General features: G+C 38.0%; 1 protein-coding gene across 11 annotated transcripts in view; it reads left to right on the forward strand.

The window, feature by feature from the left end:
• tanc2b (tetratricopeptide repeat, ankyrin repeat and coiled-coil containing 2b) overlaps positions 1–20000 on the forward strand; it is a 158016-nt gene that overhangs the window by 82869 nt on the left and 55147 nt on the right. The gene's annotated exons all lie outside the window — the stretch shown is intronic.

The following is a 20000-nucleotide window of genomic DNA, read 5'->3' on the forward strand; positions in this document are numbered from 1 at the left end:
TTTTTCAGTGTGAGACGTTTTTTTCAGTGTGAGACGGTTTTTTTCAGTGTGAGATGTTTTTTTTTCAGTGTGAGACGTTTTTTTTTCCAGTGTGAGACGTTTTTTTCAGTGTGAGACGTTTTTTTAATTGTGAGACGTTTTTTTAATTGTGAGACGTTTTTCCAGTGTGAAACGTTTTTTTACAGTGTGAGACTTTTTTTTATTGTAAGACGTTTTTCACTGTGTGAGACTTTTTTATTGTAAGACGTTTTTTTACAGTGTGAGACGTTTTTCAATACGAGACATTTTTGTCAGTGTGAAACATTTTATTTTCATTGTGAGATGTTTTGTCAGTGAGAGATGTTTTTTTTCTTTGTGAGATGTTTTTTTTAAAGTTTTAAAATGTTTGGGTTTTTTTTTCATTGTGAGAAGTTTTTTTTAACCTCTTTTGGGTTAATGCTGCACAGAATTTTACAAAATTTTTGCAGAAGTGTTATTTTACTTGTGTGGGTTAAAAAAAGAAAAGTTTAAGGGGTTTTTTTTGGATACTTCTATAAATATATCACCTATTGTAAAGTAGGAAAAAAACTCAAATACTTGAAAACTACAAATTCTTAAATCCCTGAGTGTCCGCTCTAATTTGATCATTAGAATCAATTTGAGAATTAAAGTCATATCGTTGACTAAATGTTCAGAACAGTATCACACCGAGACCTGATGAATTGCAATGAAAGTATTATGATCAATATTCAACAAAGAGAATGCACTCATGTGTTTAACGAACACGTGCACCAGCAGCTCCACCCAGGGCCACATTAAGACCTCACTGGGCCCCAGGGCTATGAGTTACTGCAAAATGTGCATCTTTCTAACACTGCTGAAGTTGTTTTACAGTACTACAATCAAGATAAGACAACAATGTATTTTTAGCATTTAAGAATAACAGTGAAAAATACAATGAAAAAAAATCACTTACCTAAAAATCCTTTTTTCCCCCTTCATATTTACTGTATACATTCATTCTTATTTATTTTACAAAGGTTATTCAGTCAAGAACGACGAGTGAATATACAGAGTTTGCATCAAGTTAATTAAAGGCTAGCACATATTTACTGTCAAATAATAACTAACATAATAAAATATGAGCCGAGAACCAGTTAAGTGCCTCAAGACTGGACACCGCTACCATTTACTGTAGAATTTATATTTCAAGTATATTTTAATATATTGTTTGATTTCTTGAAAGAGGAAATAATAATAATATATTATTATATGTATTAAAAGCTGTTGATAAATCCAGCATCCGCTCTCAGGGTGACGTTAATAAAGATGGAAATGAAAGCTGATAGATCTTATAGACAGCATTCAACTATCTAGTGGGTTTTTTTTTTTGTTTGTTTAAATGTGTTTGATATGTCACAAGAGCCCTAGAAACACTTCAAGCCCGTCTTACATCTCGAACACACACAAAAAAAAATCCTTGAAACTGGAAAATTCTTTCTTTTTATGACAAAATAGGTCCTTATCATGCACACACATTTCTGATGTACACACGGTATCTGCTTTCGTTCTTCTAATCATTACAGAAAGTAGAAATGGGTTTGTTTATCATAGACACACTTTTTTTTTTACTTTTTTTTAATAAATTTTTTAAAAGTTTAATTTCAATTGTTTGCTATAAAATAAAAATAACCATAATACGATAACATTAAAAACAATTTTAGCTCACACTAGAAAAGTAAATTATTATTATTATTATTATTATTATTATTATTATTATTATTATTATTATTATTATTATTATTATCCGCTCCTCCTCTAAACATAGGGCAGTGGGATTTCTGCCGTAATCGATGACTTCTGCCATTTATTGCAGCTCCATTTTTGATTACTAGGTCACTTTATAAATCATTCATTCATTCATTCAATCATTTTCTACCGCTTATCCAAACCTCTCGGGTCACAGGGAGCCTGTGCCTATCTCAGGCGTCATCGGGCATCAGGGCAGGATACACCGTGGACGGAGTGCCAACCCATCACAGGGCACACACACACCTTTATAAATCAATGAGCCCAATTTTTTTTCTTGAAAGGAACATTCACAATAACAAAATAAATAAAAAGTTATCGGTGACCCAAAATTGCTGATTATTATTTCAACCTAAATTTAAATCAACAAGCTGCTGTGTGTTGGTTCTGGTCCGTAATAAGCCATTTTTTGGGGGAAAAAAAAACAAGTTTAAGTTTAAAATCTTTATATGGTGAAAGTTCTATGTCCCCAAGGGCGTCGATTTGGGTAGGGACGGTAGGGACATGTCCCTACCAATATCCAGGGAACACTCAATTGTCCCTAGCAATAATTCGACCAAGCCTATATATATATTTATACATAACCACTGATATCCATCTGTGTCTTGTGCTTTTTTACTTATTTCATTTAACATTTATCCAGGAATAATTAAATAAGATGAAAATATTTTACAACGGCGTTCTGTAAAAAATAGCGTTGTGGAACACAAACGGTTAACAGATTTACCCCCTGCAATGAATCCCGCCTCTGTAACTCACCTCTCTAAAAGGCCTTTGACTTTTTTGAGTCCCGCCTCTCTAACCCACGTCGCTGTTTGATTGGCTGTGTCTTTCTCGCTAATGTGTTGAGGGTGGCTGCGGCTATATTCCGTTGTATGAAGCAATATGCAACGTGATTATGCAGGTTACCGGTATGTGAGGAAGAAAGTATTCTTATAACAACAGTTTTATGCACAAAATACGAGGAATGTTGTCCCCACCAATGTCAAATAAATTATGTCCCCACCAATGTCAAAATCAAACTTTCGCCATTGTATGTCCCTCGTTCCTTTATAACCTTCCTCAGTGTTTATGACATGTTTTTGAACAAGCTCAGGTACAGTTGTACTGGACACATTAATGTAGCTGCTGTACTGTAAGGTGATGACTGGATCTGCTATTTTAATAAAAAAAATACATCCACAAATGATAAGGATTTACTGATCTGCTCTAGTTACCTGTATATCACAAATAAATAGAGGGATAAAAAGCATTATATAACTTCAATGATTAAAAAAAAAATCCATAAAAAGTTCTCCAGGGAAGCATAGAGAGATGTTCTGCCATCTGTGCATCAGCAATTGCGCATCGTTAAAATCTGGTTAGTCACATAGTCACATAGTTATGCGGAAAAAAAGAAGTCATGTAGTTCTGTTTATTTGATGACAGACATGAACATCCCAGTGTAAGAGATTCGGTGCAAGGTTTAATTTTATCGCATTTTGTTACCAGGCTGACCTTCTGTCCTGTGAGAAATAACTCATAAGTCTGCATGACTGTGCAGCACCTCTGCTCAGCCTCGCTTCCACAAAGCACAAAAGGTTAGAACAATGTTCTGGTTATGAGCCGGGATTGAAGTGCTGACTGTAATACGCTGTCTCTCTCTCTCTCTCTCTCTCTCTCTCTCTCTCTCTCTATATATATATATATATATATATATATATATATAGATATATATATATATATATATATATATATATATAGTTGCATAGTTGTCTAACTGATGCCTGAATTGAACATGGAACATTTACAATCCAATACGATGCTTTCCAGTCTGTCACCTTTTGAAAGTATTTTTAGTGTTTATAGCGGATGAACTAGTTTTTTAGGTATTTGTAGTTTCCTCACTTCCAGACGTCGGCGTAGACGTAGCCTCCCAGCATGATGCTGCCACCACCATGCTTCACTGTGGATATGCAGTTCTTCTGGTGATAATCTGTCATGTTTTGCTACACAGTTTGGAAAGATTTACACAGTATTGGATGGTTTTTCCCCAAATACTTCAGACTGTCTAGTCTGTCGTATCTTCTGTCTCTACTCCATAGCCCAGAAGTGTGAAGAATATTTTAGATTTCCTTGCATGCGGTTTTTTCTGAGGTAAGAGTCTACCATCTTATCACATAATAAAAAATATTCTCCAGATCTATCAACTGTCTGACGAACTTCAAGTCACCTTCCACATGTTTTGGATAGATTTTAGACCTGATAGGCTTTAGACCTGTTTCTGATGGGTCATAGATTGAAATAGAGCCTGAAGAGAAGCAGCCTCATAGCATGATGCCACCACCACCATGCTTCACTGTGGATATGGTATTCTTTTGCTGATAAGCTGTATTGTAGAAATATGTCTACTTTTGTGTCATCAGACCAGGCAGGACTTGTTTTTCTGTCAGATACAGTATGGTTTCTGTCACTACCCCATAGCCTGGATGTCTGAAGAATACTAGATTGTTGTCAGTTCTTGCAGCTCCTTTAATTTTGCAGTAGGTCTCTTGGCAGCATCTCTGATAAGATTTCTTCATGTCCTTGTTCAATATTTGAGGGACGTCCTGTTTTTGTAATACTACTCTTGTGTCCATTTTCTCCACTCCTTGCCAATGGCCTTCACAGTGTTCCATGGGCCATGTAATGTTTTGGAAATGATATTGTCTCCTCTTCTGATTGATGCGTTTATACAATAAGATCATTAATTTGGAAGCAAACGAAAACGAGAAAGAAACAGCTGATCTTTATTTGGGGTTAATCAGAATTACTTCATCGTTAAGATGTGTATGATAATTACTTTTGAACATAAGAATGAATGGAATGAGTTCATTTTAAGCACAGTTACGTGACAAATACTCACTTATGAGGTTTTTTTGTTTTTTTAATAAAATATATTTATTTAAGTTGTGAAAGCACCGGAAAGTCCTCAGGACTTGTGGCTTTTGTGCTTACATGAGAGTTTGCATTTCTGTCTTAAGACACAATGATGGGACGACGGTTAATTCTATTTGCATTTTCTTACTCTTTGCTGCTGAAACAGAGAAATTCCCCCATTTTGGGACGAATAAAGGTATATCTTGTCTTAACTTAACTTATCTTATCTTATCTTAATAGCTGCGGTAACATTAATGATGATTACACAATATCATATGAGCAGGCTAATATGGCTAAATAATTGATTTATCTTTGCTCGGTGAACAGAAATCCCTTCGGCTAGCTGGCTATCTACATTCTTGTTAATGGTGCATCTGGCGAAGTTATCTAATTTTCTTCATGCCAAATGCTTAATTTCGTTTGTTTATAGAGCAGAGAAGAGAAGGCAGAGGAAGAGGAGGCAGCAGAGTTAGCGTTAGTGTTCGAGAACCCATCCGATTAAATGCCCTGACCTTAATCGTGCATTTGAACTGTTTAGTTTAATGATGCAGAAAGGAATGACAGCATGTGGTAAAGGAGATTTCTGTTCTTTTATATCATTCAAACAAGCACAACCTCTGTTTTTAAACAGTATGCTACAAATAGCAAGACCATGCTAGCTTTCATAGCATAATATATGACAACGATCCTGCTCACTTCTTGTCTGTTCTTATACTGTACTTTGCCATTATATCTTATTTTGATGAACTGTCACATTCATGCTAATACCAAAAATGCTACATTTTTTCTGTCAGAAATGGCTTCTGTCACTACCTCATAGCCCAGATGTGTGGAGAATACTAGATTGTTCTTGCAGCTCCTTTAATTTTGCAGTAGGTCTCTTGACAGCCTCCCTGATAAGATTTCTTCATGTCCTTGTTCAAAATTTGAGGGACGTCCATGTTTCTGGCAATACTACAGTACTCTTGTGTCCATTTTCTCCACTTCTTTCCGACGGCATTCACAGCGTTTCATGGGTCATGTAGTGTAATGTTTTGAAAATGATTTCATCGACATTTCATCTGATCAACACTTTTATACAATGAGATCCTCACTGATTATGGCTTTAGCAGTCAAACGAAAATGATCAAATCCTACAGAAACTGCTGATCTTTATTTGTGGTTAATCAAAATCACTTCATCGGTTCAAGGTGTATGGTTATTACTTTTGAGAATGAGATTGAATGCAATTTGTTTCTGTTTTTTTTTCCACATGAAACAATTTTTTCATTGGAAAACGTTTAGATTCTGTGATTAATATATGAGATAAAATCGATTACGACAACAACAGCAATAGCTAAAAATGCTGCTTCACTCTTTAAGTTTGAGCTTTGGCGCACTTTAGCGTTATTTGTTATATTTATTTTTTCTTTTCCAGTCCTAAGTCCTATTAATTCCAACGAGATAAAATTATTCTACAGTGCTGATTCAAAATCCTCCATAATAATCAGGCTGAGATTGTCTCAGGCTATTTTAAGACTAAGGCTTTGTGTTAATTGGTCGAACAGCTGATGATGATAATGGCGAAGGAAATCGACTTTAAATCCTGCTCTGTATCCGTTTTAAACAGCATCGCCTTATTTATAAAGGTCCCTTTGTTTATAAAGATCACTTTATAAATAATGGGTGCTATTAGGTATTTTTTACAGGCTAGATTTGTCCTGCCGATGCTGCTGCAGTATGGCTGAAGCTCTGAATACCGTGACATTGAGTTTTATGGTTATGACACCTTCAATTTTTCAGAGCGTTCCACCAATAATGTTTTTGAATGAGAGGTTTTGTAAAGAATAATGGAAGGAACACAGCGAAAAGACAGTGCCAATCAAACTTCTTGAGGCAACGGCTTAACCGGATTGAGAAGGACTCAAGCCAGAGAGAGAGAGAGAGAGAGAGAGGGAGAGAGAGAGAGAGAGAGAGAGAGAGAGAGAGAGAGAGAGAGAGAGAGAGAGAGAGAGATCTGCAGTGTGCTATTAATAGTCTTGGTAATGACTTGCTTACAAAACAGAGCAGTGGGATTACCAGTGTGTTACATCTATCTCTTCAGCTAATACCAGTGGTATTGAATGCTGTGTGTGTGTGTGTGTGTGTGTGTGTGTGTGTGTGTGTGTGTGTGTGTGTGTGTGTGTGTGTGTGTGTGTGTGTGTGAGAGAGAGAGAGCGTGTGTGTAGGTTGTATGTTGATTTCCACAAGTATGAGACATGCACCGTGTTTCTTAAACATAAACGGCTTTGGCCATTTTCTTGCTATTACATGATGGAATGAAACGTCTTCTTGCTTATGTGTGTCTCCGAAGCTATTCCAGCTCTTGTCGTTCGCTACACATTTTAGTATTACTTTGCATACATGCAGACCTTCGTGAAATTTTATCTTATCTTATTTCTTTATATACCGTCTGCTGACGATATCGACAATCAATTCAGAACACCGTAAGCCCTGTTCATAGATTTTTTTTTCCCAGCAAAAGCCTGTTCAGAATCAACACTAGTCATAGACATCATATCGACTATATCAAAGTGTGAAATATTCATCGTACCACGTGGGAGAGTCCAGCCTGACAAGTCCGAATACACAACCTAGTGTGTATAGTGTAGCACCATCTTGCGTGAGGAAAGCGATAATTAGTAGATCCGTCCCTGGTGAACAATTGCACATTCTTGAGCAAGCTTACCTTCAGTGTGAGTGAAGATGGCAGCAAAATAAGCTTAAGACCTTCCAAATAGCACAGAGGGAATCTCACAATAATTACCAGACTCGTGTTCTTTTTCAAACCTGATAGAACATAACATTAATGACCAGGTTATTTATGATTCTCAAATTGCCCCAGTTGCGATGATTTTCTGTAAGAAATTTGAAACCTTGAGGGCTAAAATTTAGCAGCAGGCTGCCAGCAATTCATTACAGATATCCATGTGTTGATAATATGATGATAACCCCGGAGGTGGCATTATCAAATACCGTCTTGATGAGTGCAGTCCTATAGGACATAATGAGCTCTGTATCTTTACGCTGACCCACGGTTTATTATGTTAATGGGTTTATAAAGCATAGCCAGGGGGATTTATTTGAGTTCCTGTTTGTTACAGTTTATTTTATTTTATTTTTTTTACCACACACCATTGATTAAAGATTAAAATAAAGGTTTATTACCAAGGTATAATTATAATCATTAATCTATCTGACTGACCGCTCCATTTGAACGGGTTTTACTTGAAACTTTAAAAACACTTATGTCAGTAAATAATATGAAATAAAATCTGATAATAATTGTAATAAAATTCAATACTGTGAGGTGGCATTTCGGAATCGGAAAGCTCTACTGCTCAAATATTCAAAATATGCTTGCACACATTTAAATAATAAGCCTAATATTGAAATAGTTTTAAACGGATCGTGTTTATTAAATAAATCTTTCCCGAGGGCGCCGTAATTTATTAGTTGTTTTTTTTAAAGAATCCTTGTCTGCAAAGGTTTGAGAATCTCAATCTCAAAGGTTTGAGAGCCTTTTTACACCCGGTCACTTCGTGTGTTGTCTCTGATCCGATAGCTATCTGCCCAAAACACGCTTTGGTGTGTGCGGTTGTCAGAACGCGATCAAAAAGAAGACGAAAAAACTGTGACGTTTATGCTACAAAAAACAGCATTTACTGTTTGCTGCATTTTCACTGGCGGCAGCAGTGCATTTGTTTCTGGCGTGAAGCACGACTCGTGAGTCACTTGCGAGTGACGTACTTCCGTTTGGGAGGAGTATAGCGCTGACGTATGTGGCTTCAACAACCACATTCATTTACACCTTAATTAAATGCGTTCCAGACCACCTCCTGAAGGGGTTTGTGCGATCGGATTTATATCCGTCTCGAAAACGTTTCAGAGGGCATTTAGACCTGGTCTTTTTACCATCGGATAGCTATCTGATCACAGAAAACGCATGAAGTGACCGGGTGTAAAAAGCCCCTTAGTTTGCAGAAGAACTAACTCTGTCCTCTTTTCACACTTTCACTATGTTCATCAGAAGTATCATAGCAGCTTATGAGCACTGGATATAGTAGTAAATGACCCTGCTTCTCGCCCCAGATTCTGGACATTTCAGAGCCTAAACATACAGTGTTGGTCATCTAAGCTGGACTACACAGCTACTGTATATTTATCAGTTCGACCTGATTCACAGAGCTACGCATAATGGAAGACTTTATACTGTAAAAAGTCTTTGTTAACTCAAAGCTTTGATGTTGGTGTTGGTTAATGAAATTAACATTATTCATTCAACACACCTATTTGCCAAAACTCTAGAATAGTGTACCAGAATCCTTAGGAACACGTTGTACCTCAATTACTGTTATCTGAAATATAGTGGAACCTCTGCGATTTCTTAAGGTGACAATTTGTGAAATTAATTTTCTCATAGGAAATCATGTAAATGCAGATTATCCATTACAGTCACCCTAGAATATTTGCAATTTTAATTCTAATCACATTTTTGCATATAAAAGCAATCAATCATGTCCTCCATCGCTCGCGTTCTCCATCGTTCTTGCACTGGCTGTTTTTTTTTTTTTTTGCGTTGAATTCTTTCTTAATTTCCACTGAAACTGACCCCCTTTTTTTCATGCTAAAAATCCTTGCTAACTTTTTTGGGACCCATAGGGCTACTGTACAGTATGTCTTCACTAAATCTTGCACAAACTGCCTAAAAACCCACAAACACTGATGAAGTCATGCCCCTAAACTTGGGATCAAAATAAAACAGACCACTCATGCCACCAATCTGTCAACTAAAAAACATGCGAGAAATCACATAGTTAGTAAATAAATTCGTAAAAAAATTGATAACTCGCTTCGGTTGGCTTTGCTTGGCTTTCCGCTGACACAAAAATAGTGATGACACAAAAGTTTTGAAAGGTTTCCAAAAGTCCATGCAACTTAGCTACCATCTGGTTTGTTTGTATGTTGAAAATGCTTCATATGCTGATGCAAATTTCTCGCAAAATTTTAATTCTTGAGGCGAAAATTCGTAAGGGAGTTCATTCGTATTCTGAAGTTCCACTGAACTTAGTTTTGACCTTCTAATCTAAAAAAAATCCTCCAGATTCTGAACTTTGTTAATTTATTAATGATGCTTGCAAAGCAACATTCTTGTTATTGTGCCGGACAAAACTTCGGCGCGTAACTTGTCCCACAGCTTTTGTCCTAGACCCATGAATGAGGTGTCAAACTGACCGGCTCATTGAGGAGAGGTGTGCTATGACTTTTATAAGCGATCGGAAATACGGATAGACTTCCATTATAAATTTTGGAGGTTTATAACCCGGCAAGATTTCAAACGATTTACATTTACGGCATTTAGCAGACACCCTTATCCAGAGTGGCTTACAACTGAGCAACCGAGGGTTAAGGGCCTTGCTCAGGGGCCCAGCAGTGGCAGCTTGGTGGACCTGGGGTTCGAACTCATGACCTTCCGATCAGTAGCCCAACACCTTAAACACGGAGCTAACAAATGTATTGGCACCCCACCAGGTATTTACATGACGTCAAAAATTTTGCACAACATGTACATGTCATGTATATATGCAGCCCGATGAGGGGACCTGACGTCACGTGTAGCCCCGCCCCCAAAATAAGCAAAATCAAAAAGTTAGCACAACACGGACATGTCATATATCAAAACACTCAGCCCGATGAGGGGAACTTGACACGTGCATCTTCAGGAAATGTACATTCTAGTTTTATATTTATAATCACAATATTAATATTGTTAGTGTTAGAAAATGGTGTGTAACTGGGTATACAAGGTCTATTATTGTGTTCATGTTAGATTAGAGCTATTAATCAGTCCTGTTATTAGTTCCTGTAAGTTTTACTTATTGGACAAATGGATAAAATCTTTCATCACTGTTTGTTAGCAATTGTTTCTCGCATCACAAGTACTAGATGAAGACACTAAGCACAGCTCTAGTAAATGTGCCATTTATATCCACTGAGTCACACCCAAAGTCACTAAGATGGATGTTAGTTTAATGCTCAATTATCCTGTTATTTTCTTTGGAACCAACCAGATCTACTTCATTCTGTCCTAATGTGACATTCTCTGCTTCAGATATTACTCCAGAAGTAATTACAGCTGGAAGTTTTTCTGTTATTGTACTAATTCTAACAACGTGCTACATGCTACATTAGCTGCAAAAACGATGCCTTCACAGTTGTACTTATGCTTTACGTTTATTCACTTAGCAGAAGTTTTTATTTAGTGTCAACGTATGAATAAGATCAGAGCTCTTTGGTAGTCTTTGGATTTAAAAGTGTGTTCATTACGATTGGGGCTCTGAGGGAAACAGGTGAGCTACAGCAACATCTTTTTAACTTGAATCTCTTTTCTCCAACAAACCTTTGCCCCCAGAATTAATGGTGGTCAGCGGAGTTCATGTAGCAATAGCCTTACAGATGATTGTGATGAGGTGTGTTGCTTTGTAATTACTTTGGAAGTGTGATAAAGATGATAAAAATACCTAGTCTTTTTACTGCATTAGGAAAGAGAACATTACTTCACAAGTCGATCTATACCTACTCATCAAATGCCTGACTAAATATAGCCCACATCTCATTAGCGAAGTTGACATCGGTGGTCTTCTTTCATGGCTAAACCAACTGTTTCAGAAGTTGTTAAAACGGTGAATAGCATTACCGTAGGCTGGTTTTTATCACAGAGACAGTGAATGCTTTCAAAAAACTGAGCGAGAAGACAAGGATCAACAGATGGCTACATCACTGTTTTCCCCTCAGCAGTTATCCACTTATTACTCTTGTCAAACTATGACATGCCATCACATTTCACTTTCCCAAAGCATCTTATCTTTCAATCATGTTACTCAAAAAGTATTCTTGGTATAAAACTTTTTCCAAAGTGAGCATCAAACTCGCGTTGTATTTTAGTGTTGCCCAATGCGATGAGGAAAAATAAGGGACTATAATATTTCGGCTGATGTTAGCTAGCTTCTCGGTGCACTTGCGACTACTTAGCCAAAAAGCCTGATTATCGAATGCCTATTAATTCATTTTGGTTTAGTTGTCAGTACGCTTGTCTCGGACCTCCGGGGTTAAGGAGTTGATTTCTGCCTTTGCTCTGTGAGCGTGAGGTTTGCGTGTTGCTTTGGGTTTGTTGTCAGGTACTACGCTTTCCTTTGCAGTTCAGAGGTACAGTAGTGTGTATGATTGTGCCCTGTGACAGGGATGGCACCCTGTCCTTAGTATCCCTTGCCTTTGTGTCTCCGTTCCCTTGGGATAGACTCCAGGATCCACTGCGACCCTGTGTAGGATAAGAGCTCCAGAAAATGGATTGATGACAGTCAGGCAAACCTTTATCGTTCAACTGGATATATAAAAAGAACAGTACTAAACATAAAAGTGTATTATTTTCTACACCACTATATTAAGGACAAGACAATATCTTATCTTAAATTCACACCTCTACCTCAGGAGGTGCATGCATTCCCACGTGAACTCGTGTCAGAAGAGATTTTTAAGAACTGCACGCCCGAGCCTCAGTAACCAGGGCAACGGTGATGTTGACTTACAAGCTCATCATTATCTCCTTCTCACTTTGAGCCGTTTCCTTACACACTAGCGTATGTATGGACCTGATGCATACCATAATATGGAATACGTCACATTTTATGTTATTCAACATTTACTGACTTAACAAGAGATGCAGCATTTTATTTTTCAGTACAGCACAATCCTGTACTTTAAGAGATGTATGGCAACACACCTTGTGTCAGCATTTTAGCCTTAGCTGTCGTTTACAAAATTCGGCTCACGGAATTGTTGCAGTGATTGCGGCAGTGCTAACTCAAGTGGTTAAGGCTCTGGGTTGTTGATTGGAAGCTCAGGATTCAAAGCCCAGCACTGTCAAGCTGCCACTGTTGGGCCCTTGTGCAAGGCCCCTAGCATTCGCTGCTCCGGGACCCCAACCTCCAACATTGGGATATGTGAAGAAAGCATTTCACTGTGCTGTAATGTCTATGTGGCAAATAAAGGTTGCATCTTGCTGCTGTGGGAATGGTCAAGTGTCCAAAAAAGCATTACCTTAACCGCTGCTTGATAGCCAATGAACAAGATAAATTCAGCTCAGTTATCTGCTGCTGTGAAAATGGTCTAGTGTCCCAAGAGGCATTACCTTAACTTAACTCTTCACACTCTAAGTGATAAAATGTATGTACAGTATTTGTTTTCATTTAAAAAGCTAGTCGTCTAAACACTTCAGAGCTTTATAGTACTGTAATTGCATTAAGTGCTGGTGTGGTGAAATCTACCCATGACGCTGTTGGTCTGCTGAACATTGTGTAGAATTGCTTTTGGAAAGAGATGAAATAGGTTTTCTAGCATTTCAAGCAAGTGTATTGTGTATCACCTGAACATTTTAAATGCTAAACATCACAGGTTTAAATGTGACCAATAGATATTTACAATTTTCTGTAATGACATGAATCTATAGTGAAATGGTTGGCCATTACACTCAAGTGCCTACAGACCGACGTCCTGATTGTGAATATGAACAGAATTTGGTGACTTCAGTGATCTGTGTGTAGTAAATGTATAGGATGAGGCTAATGAGTGTGTGTTTAATATGTTTCTTTAAGTGGATATTAATCTGGGGGATGGAGCATGAAGACCTGTTGGTGTTCATGTTCTTGCCCAGGTTACCATGGTGATGTGGGCTGCACATTCACGAGCTTGCTGTGCTCGATATGTCATGCTGTGTGTTTGTGTATGTGTGTGTTGCACAAAGGTATTCACTGTTGCTCATCCAATTTCACACCGATATGCATGTGCCACTTGATGTCCGTTGTCCACCGACTCTCCTGTCAACTACAGCGGTGTAATCACGTACAGCCCACATGCACACAGCCTGACTGCAGGTTTAATGTTAATATTCATTTTTTTCAACTGAATTTGTTATTGCGAAACACCTTACTTTTAGACAGACTGGCATACACCCAAACCATCCTAAGGCTCACGTGATCTCCCTGAGAAAAACACTACACCTAATTTTAGACCCACTACTGAGCTCTCCACATACCACATACAGTATCTTGTTCTATTCCCTCTCACAAGATGCCACAAAGAAAAACAGGAATCATCAAAATCTACTACAAGCCTTTCGAGCCTTTTTAGAATGACATGTACTGAAATCTAAATATCGGTATATTAATCAGTATATCAATCAGTTCCCTAGCTCCCTGAGACATTAGGACTCTTATGAATTAATTTCCCGCAAAAGGTTTGAACCCATATAAAATATATATGTTTTGTACCTGGTATAAATTTGTTGGATTAATCACACAGGTTTTTGTAATGGTACTTAAAGGTGAGGTGCACGATGTTTGGAAGCCAATGTTGACATTTGAAATCACCAAAACAAACATGCCCCTAACCCAAATGGGTGTCACCCCTGTTTTGATAGCTCCGCCCCACATATACATACGCAACCCAGGCAACTATTGTGGCAGAACCTGCTGGGGCAGCTGGCCGAGGGGATATTTTTATCAATAAATGAACTCACAGATAAAATGTTTATTTGTAGTACTGTGTGTTGTACCGTGAAAGGTTTAGCTCTGTTTCACGCAGAAGACGACGTTCAACACCTAGAACCCGAGACAGAGGTGACGGCAGGTATCCGCCACGTCAATGTTTCAATCTCTTTACGGCTAATGTCACACATGCGCACCGAACACTATCTCCACCGCATATTGACAAGACAAGCCCCTTTCTGCTCATTGGCTACACTTTTGTTTTGTTTGTTGGCCCGACTCAGTTTTCTGAAGCATTTGTCAAACATCCTGCACCCCACCTTTAATGGTACAACAAGGATCGAAGACAGCCCTCGAGCTTGTCGGCCATTTTTTTCTAAAACATAAATATGTCATTAACAGTAAGGGAACAGAGTGAGCAGTGATGATTTCTGGGTTTCATAGTGTTCCAATTTGTTGTGATCGAGAGAGAGAGAGAGATCGAGAGAGAGTCCTTAAAATGGCCGACTCCCTGCCCAGCACCCCGACTACTGAATTACACAGCTGATTCTGAAAGCTCATCTTCCTATTTAATTGTCATATCTGCAGAATGTCTAGAATAAAAGTGATCGAAGGAGCCGGCCATGAAAAGCTCTGTCCTTGTGAGTTGTTTGGTCTCAAACTTTAACCTCTGGTGCTTTATCATCTGAAGCTCACATTTCTGGTGTAAATATTTCAAGAGCCCCCCCCCCACAATTGTGTTCCTTGGTAACCTTCAGTTCTACTCATTATTGCTGCTAATCTACCATTTGAGAGAGATTCATATTCTTAACATGAGGCTTTTTAAAAAAAGTATAAGACCAGTGTAGACCACAAGAGCTCTGAAGTTCATGCTTTACATACAATTTATATATATTTTTTATCGTTTTCTGTCCAATTTCTCCTCTTTATTTTGCTTAATATTTTAAATTTTTGTTGTTGTTGTTGTTGTATAAGGTTATCATACAAGAAAGTAGAAACCTGTTCGATTCGATTTCATTTGTTTTCAAAGTGAAATCGAGGATTAGTTACCTTCAGAGGGTTTTGTCAGCATCTTGTTAATTTTTGTATATTGCTTATAAAAAAAAAATTAAAAAAGGACATTCTGTTCGTTCGGTTTCGGAGCGAAACGAACGAAATCAAGCGGAACAAGACTTTTGATTAGTGAAGACACTCAAACACATACATACTGTACAGATCGTGAAGGTAATCATCAGCATCTGAAGTCTCGTGTGGGCAGCGACAAAACGTCAGGGGAGAGAACGCAGCAGCGGAGGAGTGAAGGTGACGTTAAGAATATTGAAGATAATCAGTGAGGATGAGAAACTGAAATAGGACCTGAATGAACTTCCGACGGATAAATTGTACATTTACAATCGATATGAAATACTACACCAGGAAGATGAACAAAAAATGAATAGTTTATGTAGTTAATAGTGATGTAACAGTAAACCAGGTATAACTGCATAAGTGGGGTTCGACATGACATAACATGACAGCTTATAACACAGGATGAATAGGAGAGAGCAAGAGACACAGACGGTAAATATAAAATATTTGAAACGGAAACTAATCATTTTGTAACGACACACAAGATTACTGTACCAACCTGGTGGCGTCTGCATACGTTACGTCGGTAGATTATTAATAATAAAATTATTAATAGTAAAATGCTCGAATAACGAGTGTTTGTGTGATCTCTTAGCAACATGTAATGAAACAAAATCTGTGCATTATTATGCTGCTTTATTAACCATGGTTAATTATTAGCATGCCGGCTAAGCTTTCGATGGTCTGTCCCTCAGGAGGACGTCTCTGAAGCTCACGCAGGCTCTTTAACTTCTCATCCTGATGTTAGCTGGTGGTGCAAATAGAGTCTCATATCTGCAGCCCAATTGTACCATATTTAACTTAAATTGAATCAGTGAGGAGCTGCTACGTGATTGCAGTGTGTGTGTGTGTGTGTGTGTGTGTGTGTGTGTGTGTGTGTGTGTGTGTGTGTGTGTGTATGTGTGTGTGTAAACTTGTTTAAAATTACATCTAGTTTAAGCAATGAAATCATGGCAATGATGAGAAACTCAATATTTTTATGTAAAATATATACGTTACTATATGTTTTATTTATCAGTGTCTGCTCACACTGACAGCTTTGTAGGTCAGAGGAGATCAGGGTTCAAAATAGAAAGTAATAAAAGGGCAATAGGAGGTTAAACTCCTTAAGGAGAGTGCATATATCACCATCGACTAGCAGGCCGATTGTAAGGTTAACCAAGTCGACCAGCGAGGTCATAGATCATAAGGATGTAAGGTTTATTGTAGAAGATTAGATTAATAACGTAGTATTTAATAGATATGTTCTTAGGTTTCTGAGATCTACACAAAGCTGTGGTCTTGGCAGAGCACAGAAAAGCAGCTGTTGCTGAATTCCCTGGAGTGATCCATCCAGGAAGCCTTGGAGAGAAGCCGAGGCTGAAATGAAACCAGCTTCCTGGACAGCAGCTTGTCAGTTCCAGAGCCAACCTGTGACCACTGTCTGAGATCATAACACCTGTTGTGGATCACCACATGCTGCAAAAGATGAAGAAGAAGAAGAAGAAGAAGAAGAAGAAGAAGAAGAAGAAGAAGAAGAAGAAGAAGAAGAAGAAGAAGAAGTGTACTTATCAGAGGAATAAAGAAGACCTGGAAGATTAAAAACCTCCACAAACAGTTAACATGCACTGAGCAGATAAGCTTACTGTCCTCCATCATGGTGTGACCTCTACTTCAAGCTGTAGAACATTCTGCATTGGCAATTACCAAGGACAGAGGATGCACTGAATAAAAATCTGTGACCTTTGAGCTTTTCCTGCTCTAGAAAATGCAAACCATTTAGGGCTGAATGGGTTATACATCTATTCATTTATTTATTGCACACGCTGTTTAATTGCATCATACATCGTCTAGTGCTTTTAACACTTTAACAGCTTTAGTGCTTTGTCAGTGGATACGAGTTAAATGCAAACTCTGTAGTTTTCATATCCTCGAATGAACCTTACAGATGCACACATATAGTATACAGTACCTACAGTTTTGCAACAAACAGCAGATGCCTACAAGAGCCCAGTTTTCTGGGCAGGGAACATTCCAGCCACTTTAGGGTTAACTTACAGTACAGTGCCATACCCAAGCCTGGGTCAAATAGGAGGTCTGTGTCAGGAAGGGCATCTGATGGAAAACGTGCCAAATCAAAGCATGTTGATTGGATGATCTGCTGTGCTGCCCCCAGACAGAGAGCTGCAGAAGGACAACAATGTATATTTACACGTAACTTCTTGTTGTCTAGCTACATCCTTGCAAACAAACCGAAAAACTAGTTCATTAAATTCCAGTCCAGAAGAAGAAGCCTTTATTTTTGACACATATACAGTATGTTACAGAAGCGTGAAATGCTTTTCTTCACTTATACCAGCTTAGAGATTTGGGTTTAAAGCACACAGGGTCAGCCATGATACAGTGAGAGGTGAGAGGGTTAAGGGCCTTGCTCAAGGGCCCAACGGTGACAGCTTGGCAGTGCTGGTGCTTGAAGCCTGACCTTTCTCTCAACACCCCAGAGGCCTACAGTATATCATCAGACTACTGATATTTCACTAACCTCTTCCAGTTTATTTTTTCTGTAAAAAAAAATGCTTTTAAAGATTTCTCAAAAGGTTGCAAAGTAACACAAAAAGATTTAAATAAAAATGACTCCAGTTCATTGTAGGCTATTGTTTCGCACCCACATTTACACACTTAACCAGTCCACCTACTGTCATGTTTCTGCCAGGTGGGAAGAAATCGTAGAAGCAGAAAATAACCCACGACAATATTTTATATTTTTATTGAATCCCACCTCCGTCATACTGTATGTGTGGAGTTTGCGTGTTCTCCCAGGGCTACAAGGGTTTCCTCTGGATAATCCAGTTTCCTCCCCCAGTCCAAAGACCTGTGTTGTGGGCTGAGGGCATCTTTAAATTGTAGAGTATGAATGTACGATTGTGCTCTGTGATATATTGGTATTTGGGCGTAAATCCCGGGGAGGGGTGGCGGGGGTGTGACCTGGGGGGTGTTATAACATTGATGTAAACCCAGGCGTTAACATTAATACAGATTAATAATATAATTGTGTAAGTAGAAAAAAAAAAAAACGCAAAAAATGCATTTAGAAACAGGTGAGTCCCCCCCCCCCTTCCTCACAGTGATTTGACCCACTGCCTGCTTTCCCAGTTGATCTCACCTAATCTGCACACACGAGTCAGGTGTGTGGCTGCGGCTCAGTTAATGTTCAACTCCATTAAGTAGGGGTTTTTATTCACTTTAAATAAAGCGATTCTTTTTAAAGTCGTCGATGCAGACTCATTCATAAATTAGTTGCGGCAAAAATCCTGATTACCGATGTAATTTTCAATGAATCTGGTATATTAGCGATTAAAATATTACTTATCTAGTTAACGTTATCTTGTTTACAATAGCTAGCTGATAGCTTGTTTACAATAGTTAGCTAACATTGGCTTGTTTACAATAGCTAGCTAATAGCTTGTTTACAATAGCTAGCGAACGTTAGCTTGTTTACAAAAGCTAGCTAATAGCTTGTTTAAAATAGCTAGCGAACGTTAGCATGTTTACAATAGCTTGTTGCATAGTGCACTGTAACCTTTAACCCTTTTTTAGTTCCTTGTTTTTATTGTTGTGATTATTTTTATGATAGTTTTACTCTCTTTGAAGAAAAACTTTGAAAATAATCATAATGACGCAGTCTCTGTGCTACAATAATAATCTTTATAAGTACAATTAGACTATTATTTTTGTCGTCCCCCCCTTCAAAAATTGTTCATGAGAAATTGTATATTTATTGTCTCACCTACTGTTAAATGAAATTTACGCCCATGGCCTCATGCCCCGATTCTCCTGGAAGTCGGCTCCAGATTCCCCACGACCCTTTAGGATAAGCGGTGTGGATTGAGTTTCAGATACCGTCAGATAAAATAAAGTTTCATCTGATCAATCTTTCCGCAGCAATGTTTATCAGTGCCTACTCTGTACTGTGCAGTGTTTATAAAATAAAAAAAAAGGCTGAAATCTGAGGAAAAAAGTTCCGTAGGCTTAGTCATTTTCTAAAAGATCGAAGTCAGGCCAAAACAATACTATATTTACTTTCAATAACAATGCAATGCAAAAATGTAGCCAGTTTTCTTTCCATCTGTACAGATATGATTATTTAGGCCATGCTGCCACATACTGTAGTCCTTACTTATGTAAGGATTTTCATGGTACTGAGTGTACAGCTACTAAGCTGTACTGCCGGATGTAATGACTGCATGAGCTGCCGAGGGAACATCGTGTTCTGAAAGAGTTTTATATGGAACATCAATTGCTATAAAAAAGCAATGAAAAGCAATTTTTTTAACGATTAAAAAAAAACTTAATAAAGCTTATTGAAGATACTCAATTGTTGGTGATCTGGGAAAACTTGTCCGTTGGTTCTGCAAGGCATCTTTTACTTCTGAGGTAAACAAAAATTAAAATGCTAGAACGTATGATTGAGTTATTGATTTTATCGTTCTTATGTTGCCAGTCAGACTGGTTTGAGTATTTTAGAAAGCACTGATCTTTGGAGATTTTTACTTATCCCGGTCTATAGAGCTTTACGAAATTGTGTGAAGAGCAAAAAAACTATCTGTCAGAGAGGAAAGGTCAGACTAGATGGAGCTGGCTTCATGC

The sequence above is a fragment of the Tachysurus fulvidraco genome, chromosome 8 (genome assembly GCF_022655615.1).
Source record: "Tachysurus fulvidraco isolate hzauxx_2018 chromosome 8, HZAU_PFXX_2.0, whole genome shotgun sequence".
NCBI lineage: Eukaryota > Metazoa > Chordata > Actinopteri > Siluriformes > Bagridae > Tachysurus > Tachysurus fulvidraco.